Source organism: Ammospiza caudacuta, chromosome 7, assembly GCF_027887145.1.
Source record: "Ammospiza caudacuta isolate bAmmCau1 chromosome 7, bAmmCau1.pri, whole genome shotgun sequence".
Classification (NCBI taxonomy): domain Eukaryota; kingdom Metazoa; phylum Chordata; class Aves; order Passeriformes; family Passerellidae; genus Ammospiza; species Ammospiza caudacuta.
In genome coordinates this window covers 8,381,232-8,403,539 of record NC_080599.1, presented here as the reverse complement: position 1 = coordinate 8,403,539, position 22,308 = coordinate 8,381,232, and the positions used below count along the sequence as shown (strand labels likewise).

The 22,308-nt window shown below is 52.3% G+C and overlaps 1 protein-coding gene and 1 pseudogene across 1 annotated transcript in view; one reads left to right on the top strand and one right to left on the bottom strand.

Annotated features, from left to right (window-relative positions):
* Positions 1–22,308, bottom strand: part of LOC131559625 (zinc finger protein 345-like) — a 740,983-nt gene that overhangs the window by 467,559 nt on the left and 251,116 nt on the right. The window lies entirely within an intron of this gene.
* Positions 8,941–11,460, top strand: LOC131560134 (serine/threonine-protein kinase pim-1-like; annotated as a pseudogene).

The window sequence follows — 22,308 nt, the reverse complement described above, 5'->3', positions numbered from 1 at the left end:
TTTACCATAGCATCACTTCTTGCCTTTAATTCCAAGCTACAGCTCAGTTCCTGCAGTATAGATTCACACCTGTAGTCTGTATTTGCAGCTGGTTCTTACTTTCCTGTCCAGAAAAAATCATGCTTGGATCTCAAATCAAAATAAAATGAAGAGAAAGTCACGTTCTGGATAGGTATAGCAAGAACTAAGAGATTTTTTTACAAATATGGTGAAGAGTTGTTTGTAGATGCTGCAAAAAAGGCAGATTAAAGACTTGCACCCTAACTTGAAAGCTGATGTTTGCCTGTTCTTTCTGGACTGATTTCTTGAGGCCAGACACTGAACCTAATCAGTAAGAAAATCAAAACCACAGGAGTAGTTTGGAGAATATTGTAAATTATTCTGTCATGATGCTTTTTGCCTAAAAGTTCTGGCCATCGTCTGATTGGAGTAATTTAAGGAGATCGAAGCCATCACACTGTACCTGTGCACACAATTCCACATGACTTTGCAGCTTGAAATCACATAATTAGGAAAGATGCTTAAGATGTTTTACTCACAATTAACTGAAGGTATTATCTGTGGCTGCAGCTCTCTCCATAGAGAGCAGCAGGCACAACTTTCCCAGGCATTTTTCTGGGGAAGGCTGTGAGAAGATCAGAGAAAAGAATGAGAAACAATTCTTATCTTCACTTGCTGCACCTGTTGTTGTGAACACGTGGAATGTGTTATGGAGATTTGTTTACCAAAGGGTAATTTCTTAATTGGGCACTGGTGATGGTGTTTTGGATTCAATTGCCCAATCTGGTCTGTCGGTATCAGACTGTCTGTGAGGGCAATGAGTTTCAGTATAGTATAGTATAGTATAGTATAGTATAGTATAGTATAGTATAGTATAGTATAATAGAGTGATTGATCAGCCTTCTGGAATCATGGAGTCAATGCTAATTATTTCCACGATGGGGATGCCATGCTATGATAATTATCACCACCACATCCTCATTTGGTTTTATTTTCCAGGGTGAAATCTCCCTCTGATGGACACCTCCTACCCCGTGCAAAAGCTCAGGTCACGTCACCTCCAGCTGAGGAAGAAACGGATCTGCTCCAGAAGCTTTACCATCTCCTGGAAGCCAAGGGGTTTCAGACAAGGATGGAAGGAGTGGAACTCCTCCAAGACCTGTGCAAAAACAGCCCCCAGCTCATCTCCACTAACATTGCCCAAGTATGTAGGGTATCTTCACTGCTCCCTTCCTTTAGCTCCTTTCCTAAGCCTGTAGAAGCAAAGTTAATTCAGTGTGTCTTGGCACTCTGTCCTGGCTGTTTGGGACACGCTGGACCCTCTCACCCAGACAAATATAATTCAGGTCCAGGCTTCAGGACAAGTTATTTCAGTCCAGCTGTATTTGTCTGGCAGGTGCCTATTGATGCTGTTCATCAGATGATGGCAGAATTTTCTGCTGCTGTAACTGCTGCTCTCTCCTACTCCCAGCTGGGTGAAGTGAAGGGAATCCAGCCCCTGAAAGCATGGCAATTGTTCTCTAGACCAAAAATGGGTTTGCACAGGGAAGAGAAGTATCAGGCTGGGTTGGTTTAAACACAGATGTTTTTTTGAAGAATACTTCTATATACTCCATCTTGTCATACACAGGCACAGCTCTGGCTACTCATTTCCATCCTTGTTCCTATTCCTCTTCGTAAAGACAGTGGTCACCCTTCTTGGAGGTCTCTTTTTCTCTTTGGAAAAGGAGGAAAACAGCTAAGCACTCATCTCTGCCTTCTCTTCCCAGTAGCTGCTTTTTCCATTTTTCCAGGGAAAGGTGCCTGATAATGTGGCTGTCAAGGGACTGAACCTGCTCTAATGAGAGCTGTACAGCACATTACATTTCAGAAGTCCACCTGTTACTTAGAGAAATGGTCTGGATCCTGGAAGAGTTGATCAGGGCCCTGCAATTCTCCAGACACTGGGTCTGAGACAAACAAAATAAAACTTAGATCTTTTCCAGCCATAGTTTTGGCAAAATCATAATTGCCCTCAGTACTTGAGGCAACTGTATAGAAAACCAGGCATTGTAAACATCTGCTTCCATTCAAAGAAAATGTACTCTTTAGCTCTAATAAATGGAATTGATTTAATGATTTATAGATGGAGAGAAATACCATAGGAACCATTCAGTCCCCAGCCAAACCTCCTAAAAACAGAAGAAAAATCTTTCAACCAGCATGAGGTCGTGCCACCATTCCAGTGAGTGGCCCACAGGAAAACAGTGAAATTGTGCAAGCGAGTGCTGACCTGACAGAAAGGATCACTTTCATCTTTGACATTGCTGACTGCTACAGCCACTCTTCAAACAAGGACATTTGAATCCAGCTTTCACATTGCTTGTTCTCTTCACAGATTTTTGATTATTTTGTCCTGAGAATATCTGACAGCCACAAGAAAGTGCAGCAGAGGGTGCTGGACGTGCTGGCTGAAATCACAGGAGGCCTGAAAGATGCCTTGAACCCAGTGATCATTGGTTTGGTGGAAGGAATAACAAAGAACCTGAACTCAAAGGATCCCAGGGTTCGTGGGGCAGCTGTGAAAGCACTGGAAGAATCCATTGCTCATTTGGGTAAGGCTGAGCCCTGGCAGGGACTCTCCTCAGCTTCGTCTCTGTCTCTCCTGCACAAGAGAGCGCTGAGTGCCTTGACAGCTGCTCTTGTCTGTGGAACACTGCAGCTGACACCCACCAGAGGCTGTGCAGGTGCAGTCCTTATGCACCATCCCCAACAGGCTGGAATGGGATCAGCATTTCCCAACAGTCCCAGGAGCCCTTGGCTCTGTGCTGCTTGTCTGAAGAGCAAGTCCTGGACTGCAGCTCTGCTACAGTTCAGAGGCAAAGGGGGTTTGGAGTTTGCTTGGGCCCCGTCTGACTTCCCAAATGAACAGCTTTGCTGTTGGCATGAAGGGAAGCTGACCCATCAGAGCTTCTGCAGGGCAGCCACCTGCAAGGCTCCACATGAGAGGCATTAGCTGCCTATTTTCCACTTTTCTTCTTTGTCTTCTATGCTCAAAGGGGAACTGATGATTGACCAAGTTCATTTCATTAGAACAAACAGGTATAAACCCAGCTGTCAATGATGCCTTGTTCCACATGTTGTTTTGCATTGGGCAAGATGGCCACAGCAATTAACTACATAGGCAAGGGCTGCTGTAAATTCCTTTGCCACACAGATTTATGTCAGCTCTAAGAATGCTGCACTGGGGAAATATGCCTGAAAAAAGGAGTGTTGAAGAGGCAGGTCTTCAAGAGGAGTTTCACTTTCTCCTCCCTGGCTGCTCTGTGAGCTCAGGAACTGCCTGACTCAGTGCCTTTCTGTGTCCCAAGTATGGGGCTCTTCCTTTGTGCTCTGGGATGCAAAACCTTTTCACTACTTCCATGTGACTGAACTCTCGAGGTCCCTGATGTGAAATGTTTTTACACAGCTCCTGGTACAGCAGACAAGTTTGGATTTACAAATGTGAAAGGAGAGCTTTTCTTTTGAAATTTAAAACCTTGCCAAGCAGGCTAGAAGGAAAGAAGAAAAGGATTCAAAAATCCACAGAAATGTACTTTATTTTATAAAATGGGGTTGGCCCTGCCCTTTCCCTCCCCACTGTCCTTCCTCCTATGACCTGAGAAAAGTGAGCAGAAACGTGTGTTTCCCTTGTAGATAAAGTGTCCCTGCTGAAAGAGTTCAGCAACCAATGGAATCACCTGAGCGGCCAAGCCCTGCTGGATGTCACCGAGCGTATCACAGGCTTGGCCTCCCCTTCTGAGCCCAGAGCTCTTCCCAGGGAGCATTTACAGGGAATGCCTGTGAGCAGACAGCAGAGCAGCTCCTCCAAACCAGGAGGTGCTGAGCTTGTCCCTGCTGCTCCATAGCAAAGGCAGGTGGGTTTGGCAGGTTTTCCCTGGCTGCTGCAGAGCTGGGCAGCACCTGAGATGGGGGCAGCGCTCGGCCTGGGGCTGAGCTCTCACTGGGGCATCTCAGAACCACCTCCAGCAAAGGGAGGGCTAAAAATGCCCCAGATGGCTCGTCTCTGGGAAGCTCAGGGACATCTGTGATCTTTGAGGGGAAATGGTGGCAAATGCTGTTTCAGGGCATCAGTTTGTTTTGTCCTCACAGAATTCTTGTTTTTCTCTTGGAAAGTTTTGAGGCTGAACCGTGCAGAGCCTGGGGGTCACAGCTTAGGCCAGAACTCAACAGAGGTACCAGAGGCACAGGTTTAGTGCAAGGCACCCTCTGGGGCACAGGGACAGAAGCAGAGTGCTGAGGCTCCCTGCCTGTGCTGTCAGAGGGGCCTTGGACTGAGCCTTTCAGGGTGTGCAAACAGTGTCTGCCTGTGTCAGCACTGTCCAAAATGCTACAAATGCAGCTGATAATTGATTCGTCAGCGGAGCTTGCTGTGCCAGCAGTAGCCAAGGAATGGAAAAAGGATAATCTCAATATATAGCAGAGAAGATGATTGATAGCCATGCTTCAACTGGGGCTAAATCCACTGCTAATTATGCCAACGTCTTTGAATGCAAGGTTTAATACACTTTGTGTCTTCATTAGGAATTGCTAAAGGGCATGTTCTGAGATTGGGAATGTCAAAGGCCCTTTAAAGAGTATTTGAATAAAGTAGATCTCCAGCAATAGAGAATTTAGTTTAGCAGTTCTTTTGATCTATTTTTCAAATAAAGGAATAAACCAATTATTAGGACTACTTTAGAAAGAGCAGATATTCTCGCTGAGATTTAGTAGGAACACATACCTGTTCCTCACATTCAGTAGTCACCGATGTCTTTAATTGCATTTAAATTCAAATGAATTCCCATTTTAAAATGGGTGCCATAACTCTTTTCCTGCTTAGCAGAATTGGTTTTGGGTACTTGCAGGAGCTCTTTCAATGTTGATGACTGCTGGTGGATTAACAGCATAGAGAAAATGAAGTCTCTTCCACCACAGAATATTAAATGCCTACTAGATAACATTTTGTCTGATCAGAAAATAAGAATTGTCTCCAAAGGACTTCAGGTTTTTTTCTCTCAGCAAAATCTGCCATGCAAGAAGCCTGTTGGTAGTAAATATTTGTCTGTGTTTGATACAGTTCAGTTCAGAAAATGAGCAGAGAGATTTCAGAGACAATATGAGAAAACACTCGTGTTTTGGTTACATTTCAGTCCCCTGTGTAGCATTTTTCTTTCTCTATGCCCCTATTTCAGTGAACATTAAAAGAAAAAATGCCATTAACATTGGGAGGGGAAGTGGCAATAAAATGTGGAGATGCCCAAATGCCAAGGCAATGGGATCTGGATAATTATCTAAGACACCCTGAGGTTTGAAACAGCTCTTTGTTGGAAGCCACAAAAGCATTCTGCCAAAGACACCAGCTGGTAACTGATGTTTCTCATCCAGCTGTCAGGCAGCAGCCATCTCTGGTGGGCTGGAGTTTTGAGGTGTGTTCTAATCCTGCCCTTTGCTGTGTGCCGCTGAGCACAGGGAAGAGCCAGATTAGACATTTGGCACTTGACATCAAAGTTACAAAAATGGAATTATTTCTTTTATTAGAAATCTCTTCATTTCCTCTCTATGATGCATTTCCAAATCTTCAGTGTGGGTTTAGAAAACTTCTTAATGGAAATCAAAGGCAATTGGACATTTCATTTATTGTTCATGCAGAGATTGTGAAATAATTTAGTACAGGTAGGAAGTCTGCCGCAGGGACAAGGCTCTGGTTGGAGCAGTTAGTGCTGAGGGGTTGGTGGTTCTGTTTCCAAGATGATCAGCTGCTTTGCCCGTTTCTGGACCAAGGGGCTCTGGGTGCTGTTTTGCTGCTCTTGGCCAGAGAGGCTGGCAAGAAGCAGAAGCAGAGGCAGATCCTTGTTGCAGGGAGGCTGGTGGGTAAAGAGCTGTGTCTCTGTCCCGGCAGTGCTTGTGCAGGGGGTTCATGCCAGGAGCCCTGAAGTCGCCCAGCGCGACGCCCTGCCCGTGCTCTGGTCCTGCCTGGAGAACAAGGCGCTGCCTGTGCGGAGTGCCAACGTCCGCACCGTGGCCACCAAGCTGGCCTCTGCCCTCTGCAAGGTGATGGGCACCCAGCTGAAGGAATGTGCTGCCAGCAAGCCTCCACATGTGCGGGAAAACCTCTCCAAAATGCTGGGCTGGTGAAGGCGAGATGTTCTCCAGAAAGCTGAGGAAGCGCTGAGTTGGACACCTCTGGATTTGCCTTTTGAGCTGTGACAAAAATGACAAAATGCTAAGGAAGGGTGTGCATCTGGCCCCGCTCTCTCCATTGCCCTTCCTAGTCATGGCATGGGGGGCTGAAGCAGCTCCAGATTGAGGACAAGGTGAAGGCAATCATGGCTCAGCCTCACACAGAGGTGAGGGGGGAGCTGGGCCAATCTCTGCTGGCAGGAAGGGTCTTGTGGCAGCCCAGAGAGGCTGTGCACATTGCCAGGGAACAGCTGTGCCCTGCACGTGCCCCTGCAATGATCTGTGCTGCTGCCAGTGCCCCTGGAGCTGTGAGGCTGCTGAGCTGTGGGGCAGGCAGAGGAGCAGGAGCAGCTGAGCCATTCCTGGAGAGCAGCTGAGCACCATTCCTGATCCAGGCCAGGAGCCATTGGCCTCCTTGGCCACCTGGGCACACTGCTGGCTCCTGACCAGCCTGCTGTCCATCAGTCCCTGCAAGTCCCTTTCCGCCTGGCTGCTGTCCAGCCCCTCTGGCACGTTGTTGAGGGAGGCGGGCAGGGAGGGAACAGGTCCGAACAGGTCCAGATCCAATCCTTCCTGAAATGTGGTGTTTGCTGGCACTGCCAGTTCCCAGATCTTGATATTTCCCTATTCTGTCACAGCTCAAGTGCAGCAACTTACTGGCAAAGAAAGCCAAAACCAAGCAAAGACCTGGTACCTACAGCAACACAATCTCGGGTTTGCTGACACCACCAGTACCCAGATCGGGAATGTTCCAGATGCCTGCACAGCTTAATTCCAGCAGTTTGCTGGCACAGAAAATTAGCATCTGGCAATTTCTCAGTGCCAGCAAAACCTGGCTGCAAAAAATGCAGCAATTTTCTGGAAAGAAAGCCAGAACCCAGCACCTTCCCAGTGCTGCCACCAGCATCGCCCAGGTCTGGTGTTTGCTGGTCAAGTGCCCAGATCTGGAAATTTCCCAGTGCTGGCACAGCCCAAGTCCAGCAATTTGCTGGAACAGAAAGCCAAAATCCAGCAATTTCCTGATGCCTATACAGGAGCCCAGACCTGATGTTTGCTGCCAGTGCCAGTGCTCACATCTGGAAATGTCCCTATTCTGACACAGCCCAAGTGCAGCAATTTGCTGGCACAGAAATCCAAAACCTGTGGCAGCTTCCAGCTACTAGGTCTGGCACCACCTACATCTTGTGTTTCCTGCACCAGAACCCAGATTTGGAAATTTCTCAGTGCCAGCAGAGCCCAAATCTGGCAGATTTCTGTCTCTGCCAATGACACCACCCAGATCTGGTGTTGGCTGGCAGTGCCAGTGCCCAGATCTGAAAACTTCCTGGTGCTGGCACAGCCCAAGTCCAGTGATTTGCTGGCACAGAAAGCCAAAATTTGGAAATCTGCAGGTTCTGGCACCAGCATCATCCAGCTCTGGTGTTTGCTGGGACCGCCAGTGCCCAGATTTGGAAATTTCCCGATGCCTTCACAGCCCAGGTCTAGCAATGTGGTTTTAGCTAGCTTAGGAAGCGAAGCGAGGAAGCGAAGTTCCTCGGACTGTGGCTTTCCTTTTCCTTGGAACTGTTTACACCTGCTCTGGACTGAAAACCCAGAAAATCACCAGTAGCAGCTCACACCTGTGGCACACCAAGGTCTGGGACGCTGCATTCCAGCGCCAGAGGGACTTAGAAGAGACCAAGTGAGCCAACTACAACCCACAAAAAGGACTTTCTGAATTTGCCATCTCTTCAGCACTGCCCAAGGTTTTATTTAATATTATTCATTTTTCATGCTTGTGAATACTTCACTTGTTAAATAAACTGGGGTTTTTTTCACTTTTGTTGAAGGAAGTCTTTTCCTGAACTAGTAGGGGTAGGGGCCATTTGAACTTGCTTTCTAGACAGGCCCCTTTTGGAGATTTCCTCCCAAAATTTGCCCTAAGCCAACACAGTCATCATGAAAATTTCACCAGTAGCGTAATTTCCCGGTGACAAATCTTGTGACAGAAGCTTGACCTTGTTCTCCATGAGAGATTTTTGGGAAGAGCAGACAGGAGGATTCCTGGAAAACTAAAACAGCTTTCCAGAAGTGAAATATAAATGAAAGAAACATTCCAAGATCTTTTCCTCTATTTATTTCTATGCTCCCCTTTTCCATGTTGCATCCCAGTAATTCGAGATGCACTGCACCTCTAAGATGGGTGACTTAGTGATTTTTAGACACTCTAAAATACCATGAGCCACACACAGTGTTCCTTCCCCTGTTTTTACTGGAAAGCAACACTGGAGATGCAAGTGCAGTGCTTGGGTCAGGTAGGAATCCTACCCCTAGGGAAGGTGTCCCGACAGTGTTTGACCCTCAGCAAGGACAATGCACAGCAGCACGCGAGGGGATCGCTGTGCCCAGGAGTCAGGGCTCTGCATCCGGGCTCAAGGCTGCAAAGTTCCCGTGTTTGGACAGACGGAGGGGCTGTCGCCGGGGCGCGCGGGGCTCGAACGTGGGGCTCGTGGGGCGAGCGGGGAATGGACACAAGGACGAATGGCCCCGGTGCTTCAGTTGCAGCAGCGGCAGCGGCGGCAGCAGCAGCGGCGGCAGCAGTAGCGGCGGCAGCAGAAGCGGCAGCAGCAAAGAGATATTTTGAATACTCTCTTTCTTTCTCTTCTCTCTTTCTTTCTCTCTCTCTCCCTTTACCGCTGTCGGGCACCCTTCTCTCGCGGTCCTTTGCCCGGCGTCCCTTTCCTCTCCCCGCTTCTCTCTCCCCTGCCGGGCCGGGCCATGCCCCCGGCCCGGCCCCGGCCCCGGGCGGCGCTGCCCTGTGCCCGGCTCCGGCCGTCCCGCCGCGGTCTCGCCGCCGCCCGGCTCTGGCTGTACTAGCGGTGGAGCCACCGGGCGGGCATCAGTGCCTGGGGCGGGGGCGGCATCGCCGCCCTTTGCCTTCGCCTGGCCCGAGCCCGGCCCCAGACCCGACGCAGGGTCCAATCCCGACCCTGGCCCTGGCCCCGGCCCTTGCCCCGGCCCTGGCCCTGGCCCGTGCTCCTCCCGGGGCCCGTGGAGGACGCACGCGGCGCGGCCGCTCCCGCCGCCTCCGCTGCGGCTTCCCCACCACGAGCTCCGCTGCTCGGCAGCGCGGCCGCCGGCCCCGAGCCTCCCGTGCCGCGTTCCGAAGACCGAACGCCTGGGCATGGCCGGCCCGGCGTGGGTGAGGGGCGCTCGGGGGTCGTTGCTGGCCCCGGGCCGCGCGCTGACAGCCGCGTCCCGCCCGCAGGGACAGCGCAGGAGGCCCTGCAGGAGCGATACCGGCTGGGATCGCTGCTGGGGCGCGGCGGCTTCAGAAGAGTCTTCGTGGCCACGCGGCTCTCGGACGGCGCCCCAGTGAGCGGCGGGGCCGGCGGCGGGTGCAGGAGGAGGGGATGGAGGAGGAGGAGGGCGGAGGATGTGGCTCGCAGTGCAGGCGGCAAGCTCACCCCGCTGCTGCCCTTGGCTTGCAGGTGGCCATCAAAAGGGTGCCACGGAACCGCGTCCGGCACTGGGGCGAGCTGGTGAGTGAGCGGGGCCAGCAGCCGGGGCTGCCTGCCGGGGATGAGCCGAGGCCCGGCAGGGTGGGAGCCACCAGGATGCCCCGAAGGAGAGCGGGCGTGGGCCTAGCGCAGGGCGCAGAGCATCCCGGGCTGGCTGAGGGCTTCCCCAGGCCTGGCACGGCATCGGCCCCACTGACGGCATCGTGCTCCTCCCGCAGCCCGACGGCACCAGCGCACCCCTGGAGGTTGTGCTGCTGGCCAAGGTGTCCACTGGCTTCCCTGGTGTGGTCCAGCTGCTGGAGTGGCTCGAGCTCCCCAACTGCATCGTGATGGTGCTGGAGTGACCAGAGCAGTGTCAGGACCTGCATCGTTTCATTCAGGCACTGCAGTTCCTGCCCAAGGAGGAGGCGCGGGAGCTGTTCCACCAGGTGCTGGAGGCCGTGCGGCACTGCACCAGCTGCGGGGTCCTGCACAGGGACATCAAGCCAGAGAACATCCTGGTTGACCTGGACACCAGGCAGGCCAAACTGATTGACTTTGGCTGTGGCACCTACCTGCAGGACACAGTCTACACTCACTTTGCAGGTGAGCCTACACAGGGCTGTGCTCCTGCTGCTGACATCTCATGGCCCAACATCTCCCAGCCCAAGCTGGCTGTGGCAGTGGGAGTTCTCCCTTTTGCTGCCAGTCAGGGCACTGAATCTTCAGCTGAGTTACTTTAGAGCCGGGCTGGGTGGGCAGCCATCTTCCAGCCCTGCTGGCAGCCTCTGCCAGCCACTCTGCCCAGGACTGGGGCTGGGCTGGGGCAGCCAGCCCGACCAAAACCCCCATGGGTGGGGGTAGCAGAGAGGGAGGGCGGAGCCTGTGCCCCAGCCAGTTTGGTGTGCAGACGAGAGGAAGGGCTTGGGCTGATCCACTCGCCCTGTTTCCCTTGGCTTCATAATATTTTTGAGGAAATGCAGGCAGGGAGGATAAGGGCATGTTTTTTCCCCAGCATGGAGTGGGTTTTTCCTTTGCATGTCATGGTTGGGCGTAGCCAGGGCTGCCCTCTTCCAGCACCAGAGGCTTCTTTTCCAACCCTAAATTTGTGCACAAGTCCCAGGTTCTGGCGAGAGGGCAGTGGTCACCCTGTGTGCCCCTGATGCAGCCCCCGCACACTCAGGGATGCTGGGGCCAGGCTCTGGGAGCAGCAGCATCCCCCTGATGAACTCCATCTGTATTCCATAGAAACACTGTCGTACAGCCCCCCGGAATGGAACGACTTTGGCTGGTACCATGGCGAGCCAGCTACCATCTGGTCCCTGGGCATCCTGCTACACCAGATGGTCTGCGGGGAGCACCCTTTCAGGAGGGGCCAGAACCTCAGCTGGGGCCAGCTCCCGCTGCCACAAAGGCTCTCTCAAGGTGGATCCTCTTCTCTGGGCATTGGAGGAATCCCAATGCTGGGAGCCAGCAGCGGGCTCATGGGCATCCCGCTCTGGCAGCTGCTGAGGAGGTGGCACATGTCCTGCTCTCCTCCAAAACAGGGAATTGATGGGAAAGTTTAGGCCCAGCTCTGAGCACATCCAGCATGGCCTGGGCACGGGAATAGTGGGGTAAAGCAGACAGGAGCCTTCGCTGGCTGACCGGCAGTTTCTGCTTTCTCTCCCCAGAGTGCAAAGACCTGATCAGGTGGTGTTTATCCGTGAACGCCTTGGACAGACCCGCACTGGAAGACCTGTTCTGTGATCCTTGGATGTGGGATATTCCTCTGCCATAGAAGAAGGGAGAGAGCCACAGGCACACTTTGATCCAGGGCCCTGGTAAGCTCCTGCTCCACATGTGCCTTGGCAATGAGAACCAAAGGAACCCAGAGCTTTTTGTGCTGCCTGTGTCACTGCACCGGGGTCATGGGATGGGAACACGCAGCCCTTGTGCTGGGGCTGAGCTACTCTGCCCAGCACTGGTGGCCGCCTTCCCAGCTGGTTTTGCTTGTCCTGGTTCCCTGACAGCTGGGGCCCTGGGCAGAGCACTGAGAGGCTGGTCTGCCCCCAGGGAAGGAGAAGGAGCCCCTGGAGAAGCTGTACCGGGTGGGGATGCTGCTGCTGCTGCTGCTGCTGCTGCTGCTGGAGACAGCGAGGATGACATCAAGGATGACAAGCCCTTCCTCAGCCTGGCCACGGGAGGCTGAAGGTGATGGACTTTGATTCTGGCACCTTCTTCAAAGCCAAACTCCACAGGGAATTTGCAGATGAGTCCCTAGCTGGGGAAATTCTGCCAGATTTGGGCATGGCCCAGCCTGGCTGGGAACCAAAGGCTCTCCCTTTTGCTGGCGCAGATGCAACTCATTCTTCAGTGGCTGCCCAGCTGCTTTTGGCAGGGCTGGGGCATGGGCTGGGGTGGGTACGAAATGGGAGTGGGCTCCTGGCCCTGCCAACAGCCCCCAGCACCCACCGTGCCCCGGGCTGGGGCTGGGGCAGCCAGCCCGACACAAACCAACCCCATGGTGGGAGCAAAGGTGGGACTCCAGAACCTGTGCTGGGGCTGCTTTGCTGTGCAGGCAAGGAAGGGCTTGGGCTGCTCCACTGCCCTTGTTTGCTTTGGGGTCACCCTGATTTTGGGGGGCAGTGCAGGGGGGAAGAGAGAAAGTGTGGGCTTCCCTCACCAGTGGGTGGGTTTTTCCCTAGCATGTAGGGGTTGGGCCTTCCTCAAGGCCCTGACAGAGATAAGAGTTTTACTGTTTTTCTTGTTTTCCCTTTTTGCATCTAATCTCTTTTCAATAATGTGTTGTTTGTTTTAGCAGAGGAAATGTTCCAGGTGATCCAGTGTGGATGGGGAAGTGCTGGGGAGCAACTGTGGCGTGGATGGGCCATGCCCTTGGAGAAGGCTGAGGCCATGGTTTGGGAGCAGCTTTTCTTGCAGCCGTGGCTGGCGTGAGGTGGGTCCCTGTGTGCTTGGCAGGGTGGGATCAGAGCTTTTGGGAGATGGCAGCGAGCACAGGAGCATCCTGCTCTGGGCAGCTGCTGAGGGCTGGATGTGCTGTGGCTGGCTGCAGGCTGGGCACATGTCCTGCCCTCCTGCTCTGCTGCCAAAGGCAGCAGGGATGGGCAGCTCTGGGCACAGCTCTGGGCACGGCCAGCATGGCCTGGGCACCACAGGCCTTGGCACAAGGGCACAGGAGCCCTCAGCTGATGGGCGGTTTCTGCTTTCTCTCCTTGCAGCCAGGCTCTGCGGGTGCTGAGGCTGCTCTGGGGTCTGCCAGGGCTCTGCTGGGCTCAGCCCTGGGCCCAGCTGGGCTGGCTCTGCCCTCACATTGCTCTGACAGCTCTGCATCAGACGAGCCCCTTGCGAGCACAGCGCCTGAGCTTTCTGCTTTGGCAGGTGAGTGAGACTCTGCTGCAGGCCCAGAGATTGCAGCTGGGGACACACATCCAACTGGCAAGGACCCAAACTCTCCACAGTCCCGGCTGAACGCCTGGATCTGCACAGGGTGTTTTGTGTGTCCCATTCTTCCTTCTTGATTGGCTGCAATTGTGCAAATGCACTTTCTTCCTCCTCTAGAAGTGCCACGAGTGGGCCAAAGCTGGCGAGTGGGCCGTGCTCCTGAGGCAGTGCAGTCTGGAGCTGGTGGATGGAGAATTGCCCTTCTGCACTGCCAAACCAGAGCAAAAAGCTGTCAGTGGGACTTTGTGTCTCTAAGAGATCCCTGACAGTTTCAAAGGGAATGTGCAGCTCATTTGCAGGGTGAGAAGGAAGGTCATCTTCTAAAGGATTTGGGGTTTGACAGAGTTTCCATTCCCAGTCCTGCTTGGAGCTGGAAGGGCACAAAGCAATTTCCTCTTGCTTCAACCACAATTTCAAATACAAATTTCAAAAGTTTGGAAACAAAGCCCAAAATCTTTTAAAAGGCTGCTGAGGTCAGTAAGATGGATGCATGCCATCGGCACATTTACAATGTAAATAACTGAGTTCTCTTTTTAAAAAGATCATTTACCTCTTAATGCAAAGAATTTAACTTTGCCTTTATGTTTTGTTTTTTCACTAACATTATGTTTTTTCACTAACACCTGGATTTTATTCCTATCTTTTACAATTTACCTAACTTTTTCCGTTTTCCTTTTTTCTCCTTTCAATAGAAAACATGTCCTATAAAAGGAATGTCCTTTGCTCCTGATTCCCATGTGGAGCAGCTCCCTTCCTGCTGGCTGAGCTGCTCAGGCAGAGCCCGGCAGCTCCTGACCCTGCAGGGCTGAGGCTTTTCCCCGTTGCTGGGCACAGACTGATGGAGCAGCACTGCTGAACTCGGGCACACAGAGGCACCAGCAGCAGCTGCCTTTGGCTACCTGAGGCTCCAAGGCCCAAACTCTGAGCAGCCAGGGCTGGGAGAGACTGGCAGGATCTGATCCCTGACTCTGGGCCGGGGCTGCACAAATGACCCCACAGCAGCAGCAGCAGCAGCAGCAGCAGCAGATGGAGCTGACTTTGAGCACAGCCCCTGCCCCTCTTCCCTCCCGTGTGCAGCGGTGTCACAGCAGCCTGAGGCACCTGGGAGCCCCCAGTGGCAGCAGGGACTGGAGATGGCAGCCCTGGGCTCCTGGAGGCTGTGCAAGGAATGGAGCTGGGCACTCCCTGTCCATGGGGAGCTTCCAGATGGAAAAGGCTGCTGTGCCCAGGCAGCTGCAAGGGCACAGAAAGGAGGCTCTGGAGCACTGGATCTGTGCCAGTGCCACAATCCTGGGCAGCAGCCAGCGAGCCCTGGGAGAACAGAGGGCACAGCAAGAGGGACAGAAGCAGGCAAGGGCAGAGACTGGAGAGAGCCAGGCCCGGGAGCAGGAACAGCTGCTCCATTGCACTCTTGGAGAAAGCTCTTGGCTGGTTCAAGGCGCTGAAAGTGGTGAAGGGCAGAGAGGAGGCCACAGCAAACAATGCTCCTGTTTGCACAGCCTCCTCTCTCCGTGTCCCAGAAGGAATTGCATGGACTGTGTTCTACTCTCTGAGTCGTCTCGTTCAGCATGAGCAACTCAGCACCAGGAGCTGAAGGAGCTGAAGCCTCAGGCCACAGGAGCTGGGCAAGAGGGAACTTTTGGAGCAAAGGAATGCTGCTAAAATAGACCCAGCTGAATGCAGTGGATATAATAATGGAATCACAGAATCCTTTCTGTTGGAAAAGCCCTCTGAGCTCACCCAGTGCAGCTGCTCACCCAGCAGTGCCAAGCCCAGCACTAAACCACGTCCCTGAAGTGCCAAGGCCTGGACACCAGCCCTGAGTGAGGCCTGGACAGCAGGCCCTGAGCCAAAGATGGCCTCTGGATGAACCTTCCAACCAAAGGTTATCTTTGTATCTGCTCCCTGATGAAATATGCATGGTCATTAGCACTGAGATAGATGTAGCCACTCATTAGTGAAACATGTATTGACCTTTGTGTATTTAGAAGCCAGACAAGGCCATGAAATCTGACATCTGGCCTTATTTGAGGCTGTATGGTCAAAGTCACCTCCCTTGGTTCCTCCTTGAGCCCTGGCCAGGCTTTGGGAGGGACCCAAGAGGAGGATGAAAGCAGATGGTGCCACACTAGCAGTGCTGTCAGTTTGTTCATTCAGCACTGTCAGACCTGGGCCCTCTCCCAGCAGGGTTGGAGCCTCACCTGGGGCTGGAGGCACCTGCAGGAATTCCCAGTGCCCAGGAGTGGCTTTGCAGCCCTTGGCTGTGACAGTTTCCCCAGCTGCTGTGTGGGTCTGGGGGATGGTAAAGGCTGAGGGTAAATGCTGCTGGATCTTTGTTAATCTCTGAAGGCAATCTTTGGTGGGGATGGTTGGGTGCATTGCTGAGCTGCTCCTTTTGTGATTCTTTGCTTCCCTGAACTGCAGGAAATGACACTGATTCCTTCAGCTGGAGTCTGTGTCTTTGGTGCTGACTTTGCCCACTGGCCAAACAAAACTGGCACAGTCTGGCCAGATGCCAACAAAATGTCACTTGTTCAATGTAAATGTGAGGAATCAGTCCCATCAGAAATTCCCATCTGGGAAGCCCTTCCCTGGAGTTCCCTGGCTCTGGAGTGGGCTGAGGTCGTAGCCCCGTGTGAGCAGTGGGGCAGTTGGGTAAAAGAAGCTGCACCCCTGGATGGCTTCAAATGCATCCAAAAATTGCATATGGAATAGGAAAAGGTCTTGTGGGTTTGGGCAGACAAAGCTGAATTTGCTGAGAGCACATAGGAAACAGCACCGTCAGGAGGAGCAATTATTGTTGGAATGCTCCCACATGGAACAACAGAAGAAGGTTTTAATCTTGAGCTCAGATGCACTTGTGCAAGTGAAATATCAATATAATAAATAAGTATATACGTATTTATAGGATAATAAGACCTTCATGTTTATATTTATAGATTTTTATAGATATATTTCTATATCTGCGTATCTGTATCTATATTTCTATATCAATATGTACATGTAAAATAAGAATAATGTAAACTATTGACAATAATAATGTGAAATGCTGACAATACTAATTTGGTATCTTTGGCTGCTCAGGGATGCAACACTAAATACCCTACAGAACAGGATTGGCCAGGACCCTAATTTCAGTGCTCAACTTTGTGAGATTGTATACAAGGAAAAAGGAGAAAGAGATGAAATTGGCTATTTTTACAGGGTGTGCTGATACTGTGATGCAGTGTGCTTTGTCTGTTCCTGTGAAAAATACAGTGATTAAGCCTGCAGGGTTTTTCATGTACCAGACAATGCACAAGTTGCAGGATTGGTTGAAAGGGTGAAGGGGTCGTTAAAAGAGCAGTTGGAAAATTGAGGAGATGGGAACCTTTGCCCATGGAGAACCCATCTCCCAGATGTGCTCCATGCCCTTAACAATGGCCCACGGGGGAAATGGAAACGCCCTGGCTGTGCACAGCTGCCCCCAATTTGCAAATCCAGCCATGGGCAGTGAGACTTGGGCTGCCTGGGAAATTGTTCTGGCTGTGATGGCCCCTGGCAGGGCCAGCCCAGAGGCTGCAGGGCTGGGCCTTCATGCATTGGAATTAATGAGGAGAAATTCAAAGCAAATGAGAGCTATCAATTCTGAAACAGGAATTCAGATTCCTCCAGGACACTTTGCTTTGGTAACTGCTCCCTTGGAGCTTGGCCTTGCAAAGTGTTCCTGTCGTGGCAGGAGGAATTGATGCAGAATATCAAGGAGAAATTACAGTAATTCTGTAAACAATAATGAACAAGATTGGATTATTCAACCCCATGACAGGGTAGCATAATTATTGATCTTGCAATTTTAAGAACGATTGTGAAAAAAGGAGATCCAGCTCCAGTCATCACCGTTTGGGGAGATAAAGGGTTTGGATGCAGCAGCCCTAATAATGGAGCCAGAGTGTGGGTCTGGAGGCCAAATGGCCCTCCCGAGGCAGCTGAAGGAGCAGCTCCTAGGAAAGACAACTCTGAGTCCTGAAACCTGGGCAGGAACAATGAGAATGTGTCCCTGCAGCCAAGGATTCTGTGTGAGAACAAGTAGATCTGACAGGAGATTGTTTTACACATCCTGCCAGACCAGATCTCCCTGTTTGCCCCAAGGGCCCCTTTGGGAAATGCTCTGATCCACTGGGCTCCATGTGAAGGCTGCTGTGACACTGAGGGACTTGCACAGGAATTCCATCCAGGAGCCTGGGTGCCCCTCAGGTACTGGGACCCGGCCCCTTCCAGCCAGAGGGGAAAGGGCCCCCCCAGCCTTGTTAGCCACAGACAGCATGGTAAAGCTGAACAGCAAAGGGCCTGGGGGCATTATTCTGGAATTAAAAAGGTGCCAGCTCCATTGGCAACAGAATTCTTGTTCCTAATTGGAATGAGATTGAGAAAAAAGAATGAAGAACGGTGTCACTAAAGTACTACTGATGTCTGTAAGGTGTACCTTGATAGTCAGCCAGAATCTTTGTCTGCCACACACACCTCTGGTGTTGCACCAAGGGATTGGTCATCAAAATGTAATGATGGGTTATGATGGATTGCTGAGCTTCTTTTGTAATTCTTTGCTAATGATGATGTGCTTTGCTGAGCTTATCCTTTTGTAAATCTTTGCAGATGTGCATGATATAAATGACACAATTCCTTAAGTTGGTGTCTGTGTCTTTGGTAGTGACCCTGGGCCCTGGTGAAACAGGGCCCCCTCTTGCCCAAGTGTTCCCTGGGAAGGCAAAAGCCCTCCCGCCAAAATTCCCCCCTTCCTCCCTGTTCCCCCCTTCACACCCTGAGCATGATGTGCTCTGGTCTGGGCTATGCCCAGGGTCAGTTGGGGTCCCCTGTCCTGGCTGTGTCCCCTGCCCAGCTCCCCCGCAGCCCCAGCCCCTCCCCAGCGTGGCTGGACGAGGGGCAGGACAGGCCTTGGCTGTGCTGCAGCTCAGCAAGAACAAAACCATCTCTGCGTGCTCAGCCCTGTGGTCAGCACCCGGCCCAGCAGTGTCTCAGTGCCAGGGGCTGTGCCCTCAGTCCCTGCCAGTGGTTTCCATGACAACTGCCAGGCCAGGTGACCCAGGTGTCCCCCACAGTGCCGGTTGCCATGGAAACAGTGCCCAGCCCTGCCCCTTTCTGTCTGGCTGACCTGGCCTTTGGCCCCGGCAGTGCCGGTGGCTGCTGGTTCCTGGTGCCTGAGCGGCCAGCGCGGCACAGGGCAGGTGGCCATGGCACAGCCCCCAGCAAGGGATCCCCTCTGGGTCTGGGCACTGACACCAGCCCTGAGCAAGGGCCAGGGCAGCTTTCCATGGCCACCAACCATCACAACAGCTCCGGGCATTGGTTGCCATGGCACCAAACCAAGGAATGGGTCCCCGTGGACGTTGCCATGGCACCTGGTGGCACCAACGAGTGTCACTGCAATTGTACCTGGAACAGCCCTGGCACTGCTTTGTCCCAGGGTTGCCATGGAGCTGAGGGCAGCAGCAGGTGGTGCTCTGCAAGGGCCCTGGGGCAGACGGGAAGGAGCAGCAGAGCAGGGACTGATCCATCCCCAGTGGGCTGCACAGCCCAGGGCAGCGTCCCAGAGCGTCCCCATGGAGCTGCCAACAACATCCCCCCTCTGCAGCCCTGGTGTCTGCCCCAGCTCACACAAGTGCCCCATCCTTGCAGGCACAGACGCAGCAGCACTGGCTCAGCAGCCCCTGTTTGCATTGCACACAGCAGGGGGAGCACCCCCATGCTGTTGCTGTGGGGTCATGAACCTGAGGGAGCACAAATGCCATCAGCCCTGGGGCCAGCAAGGGCTGGGGGATGGCAGGGAAACCACCCAGGTTTGTCCTGGCCTCTGCAGTCAGCCGGAAAGTTTGTTCCCATGAGCTGGGAGTGCCCTGTGAGGTGCCCTGTGATGGCACTCAAGGTGATCTGTTCCATAACCTTGCTGGGCACCCAGGTCAGGCTGACAGGCCTGGAGGTCCCCAGCTCCTCCTTCCAGCCCTTCTTGGGGATGGGCTCACATTGGCACCTCCAGTCCTCTAGGAGCTCCCTGCTGAGCCAGCACTGATGGTAAATGATGGAGAGCAGCCTGGGGAGCTCATCTACAACTCCCTCATTGCCCTAGGATGGATCCTGTCTGATCCCATTCACCTGTGAGCATCTGAGTGCCTCAGCAGGTCATCCACTGCTTCCTCCTGGATTACAGGGGCTGTTCTGGTCCCTGTGCCCATCTACCAGCTCAGGAGAACACTTGTCCTGAGGATATCCTCTCCTAATATTGAAAATTGAAACAAACTTGGGGTAAAGTAGCTCAGCCTTTTCTTTATCTTTTGTTACTATATTCTCCACTGCATCCAATAAAGAGTAGAGGTTCTCCTACTCCTCCTTTTTGCTATTATTTTTTTTATAAAAACATTTTTATTCTTTTTGCTGAACCCTCCAGGTTAAGTTTTATTAGAGTTTTCAACTCTCAGCTTTTCTTTCTGTATGACCCAACAACACGCTTAAAGACTTCCTGAGTTGCTGGTCCTTTTTCCACCCCTGAGTCTCCAGAAAAGCTCCATGGGCAGCCAGGCCAGTCATTTTCCTCACTAGCTCATCTTCTGCCGCACTGGGACAGGCTGCTTCTTCCCCCTTATGATTACTTTCTTAAAATGTGTCCGTCCTTCCAGGACCCCTTTGTTGTTAAGGGCTGTTTCCCTTAAAGCAATCAGTACCTGATTTGGTGTTCCCCAAATCTGCAGCCTAAACAGGCCAAAGTCTGCCCTTCCTATTTCCAGTGCAGAATTTTTGTTGCTGCCCCTCCCTCTTTCCCAGAACATTGAACACTTCATTATTTCATGGTCACTGTGCCCCAGGCAGCCTCTGAGCCCACATCTGCCACCAGCCCTTCTCTGTTTGTGAACAGCAGCAGACTGAGCTTTCCTTGGCAGTGGGAGTGTTACCAAAAATTTAGTAAAACAGAAAATTCCTTAACCCCAATGTAGCATTAAGAAGCAGCATTCTTTATTCAGCTGGATGCACGGGGGAGCTCCTCCCAAAGCTGTGCTTGCTGAGTACAGGAAAGTTTCTGTTTATATTCTGTATTTTGCATGCATATTCATTGATTGTCCAGGACTAAAAATACATATGATAATCATTTCCCCAAAATCATTAATATATTTTCCCTCCCCTTTACCCGGGTATTCTCCTGTCCTGGGGGTCTCCCTGGTGGTCCCTGGTGGTCGTGGATCCCAATGTTCCAGTGGGCGTGGCTGAGCTGGCAGGACACTGAGGCTGCTGAACTTCCAGTTCCCCTTCTCACACAATGGGCACTGTGTGGTTTCCACAGGCCTGGGGTTGTGGAGAACATGCTCCAGGTGTCAGCTCACCTGGTGGAGACAATTGATCATCTGGTAACATGTGGTCACAGAGTGGGCTATGACATCACAGAGTGGGTTATGTGAGGTCATCAAGAAGCCATGGCATCATAGTCTGCCTCTGTGACATCAGAGATCCAGCTGTGACATCACAGGGCAGAGGTCTGACATCACAGTGCAGACTATGGCATCACAGACTCTGGTGTGACATCATAGACCAGCTGTGTGACATTGGAGAATGGTCTGTGACATCCCAGAGCAGGCTGTGACATCCCAGAGGGGCTGTGTGACATCGCAGAGGGGCTGTGTGACATCCCATCAGGGCTCTGTCAGGTCACTGGGTTGGTCACTCTGCCCCAGCTCCCCCTCACAGTTTCTCCCAACAAGTCCAATGCTGTTCATGCCCAGCAGGGTCCCTTGTCCCCCGGGATCCCCCCGGCCCACCTGGAGCCACAGCTTCCACCAAAGGATGTTCCACAGGATCCACCCCAGAGCCTGACACAGGGACAAGGGGCCAGGGCTGTGTGACCAGGACAGCAAGGACGTGGACTATCCAGGTCACTGTGGCCTGGGTTGGGTTTCCCAGGGCAGGAGAGATGTCTGGCAGCTGGAGCAGGGTCTGGGAAGGGCATCCAAGGTGGGGCTGGAGCCCTTGGGCTGTGAGCAGAGGCTGAGGGAGCTGGGCTGGTCCAGCCCGGAGCAGGGAAGGCTGAGGGGCTCCTCATCCCAGCCTGGCAGTGCCAGCGAGGAGGAGATGGAGAACACAGAGCCAGGCTCTTCACTGGGGGGCTGGGGGGGGACAAAAGCCGATGGGTGGAAGGGGAAAGAGGGGAGATCAGTCAGGGCATGAGGAGATGAAATGAGTCAGGCTGCTTTCAGCATTTCCTCAACACCAAGAGCAGCCTGACCTCCCTTCTCCATTCACCACTGATAGATTTGCAAATCAGGAATTGTTTGAGCTGTTCTGTCCTCAGTCCAGGACAAGAATCCTGATACAAGAAGTTAATTGTGTTTATATCTATCACAGAACCACATTAGTCAAAAATTAATTTTAGTATGCAAATAAGTTGTGAACAGTGGACTCATCAGACATGCTGGGACATTGCACATAGCTCAGGGAAGAGTTTGTAATTGTGTGATTTTTATTTTAATGGTGTAATTTTTATTAAGTTATATCCTGTTCAACTGTGGTCTGTTGGCTAGGTCCAGTGTGGGCTGGAGGGACCTCAGATTTGCACAAGGCTGCTCTGAGTGCCAGCCTTGGATGGGGAAAATGGTGGGGTGGGGGTAGGGACAGAGTCTGATTGATTGTCAGCCATGAAAGGTCTTGATATTCATACCCAGTCAAACTGCATGAGGAGGTACTTGGATTCAATGTCAATTGGAGATTGCACATTTCAATGAATTACTAGTGAAAAAAAAAATTACAGGACCTAAAAAAAATATTTTCTTGCTGTTTTTTTAAATTCAGGGTATTCACATTGAATTGGCTTCTGAAATATGACTAATTAACCACACATTTGATTTGAACACCTAAATCAAATTATTCCCAGAGGCTTGGCTTTTTAGCTGTTCTGAATGGTAATGAGTCCTGGGACACTGAATTCCTGCACTGAAGCAATGAAGGCTGAACAAGCCTCTGGAGCGGGAAAATTCAGCAGCAGCCTCCAAGGTGCTGAGGATGTCAGCAGCCCCCACTGAGGCCATCCCTGCCCAGAGACCGTGGGGGAATGGGCAGACAAGGAGAGCGTCCCTGGGGCTGGGGCAGCACAACTCAGAGGCACCAGCGGCTCCAGCTGGGCAATGGAGTGTGGAATGTGGCTGGGAAA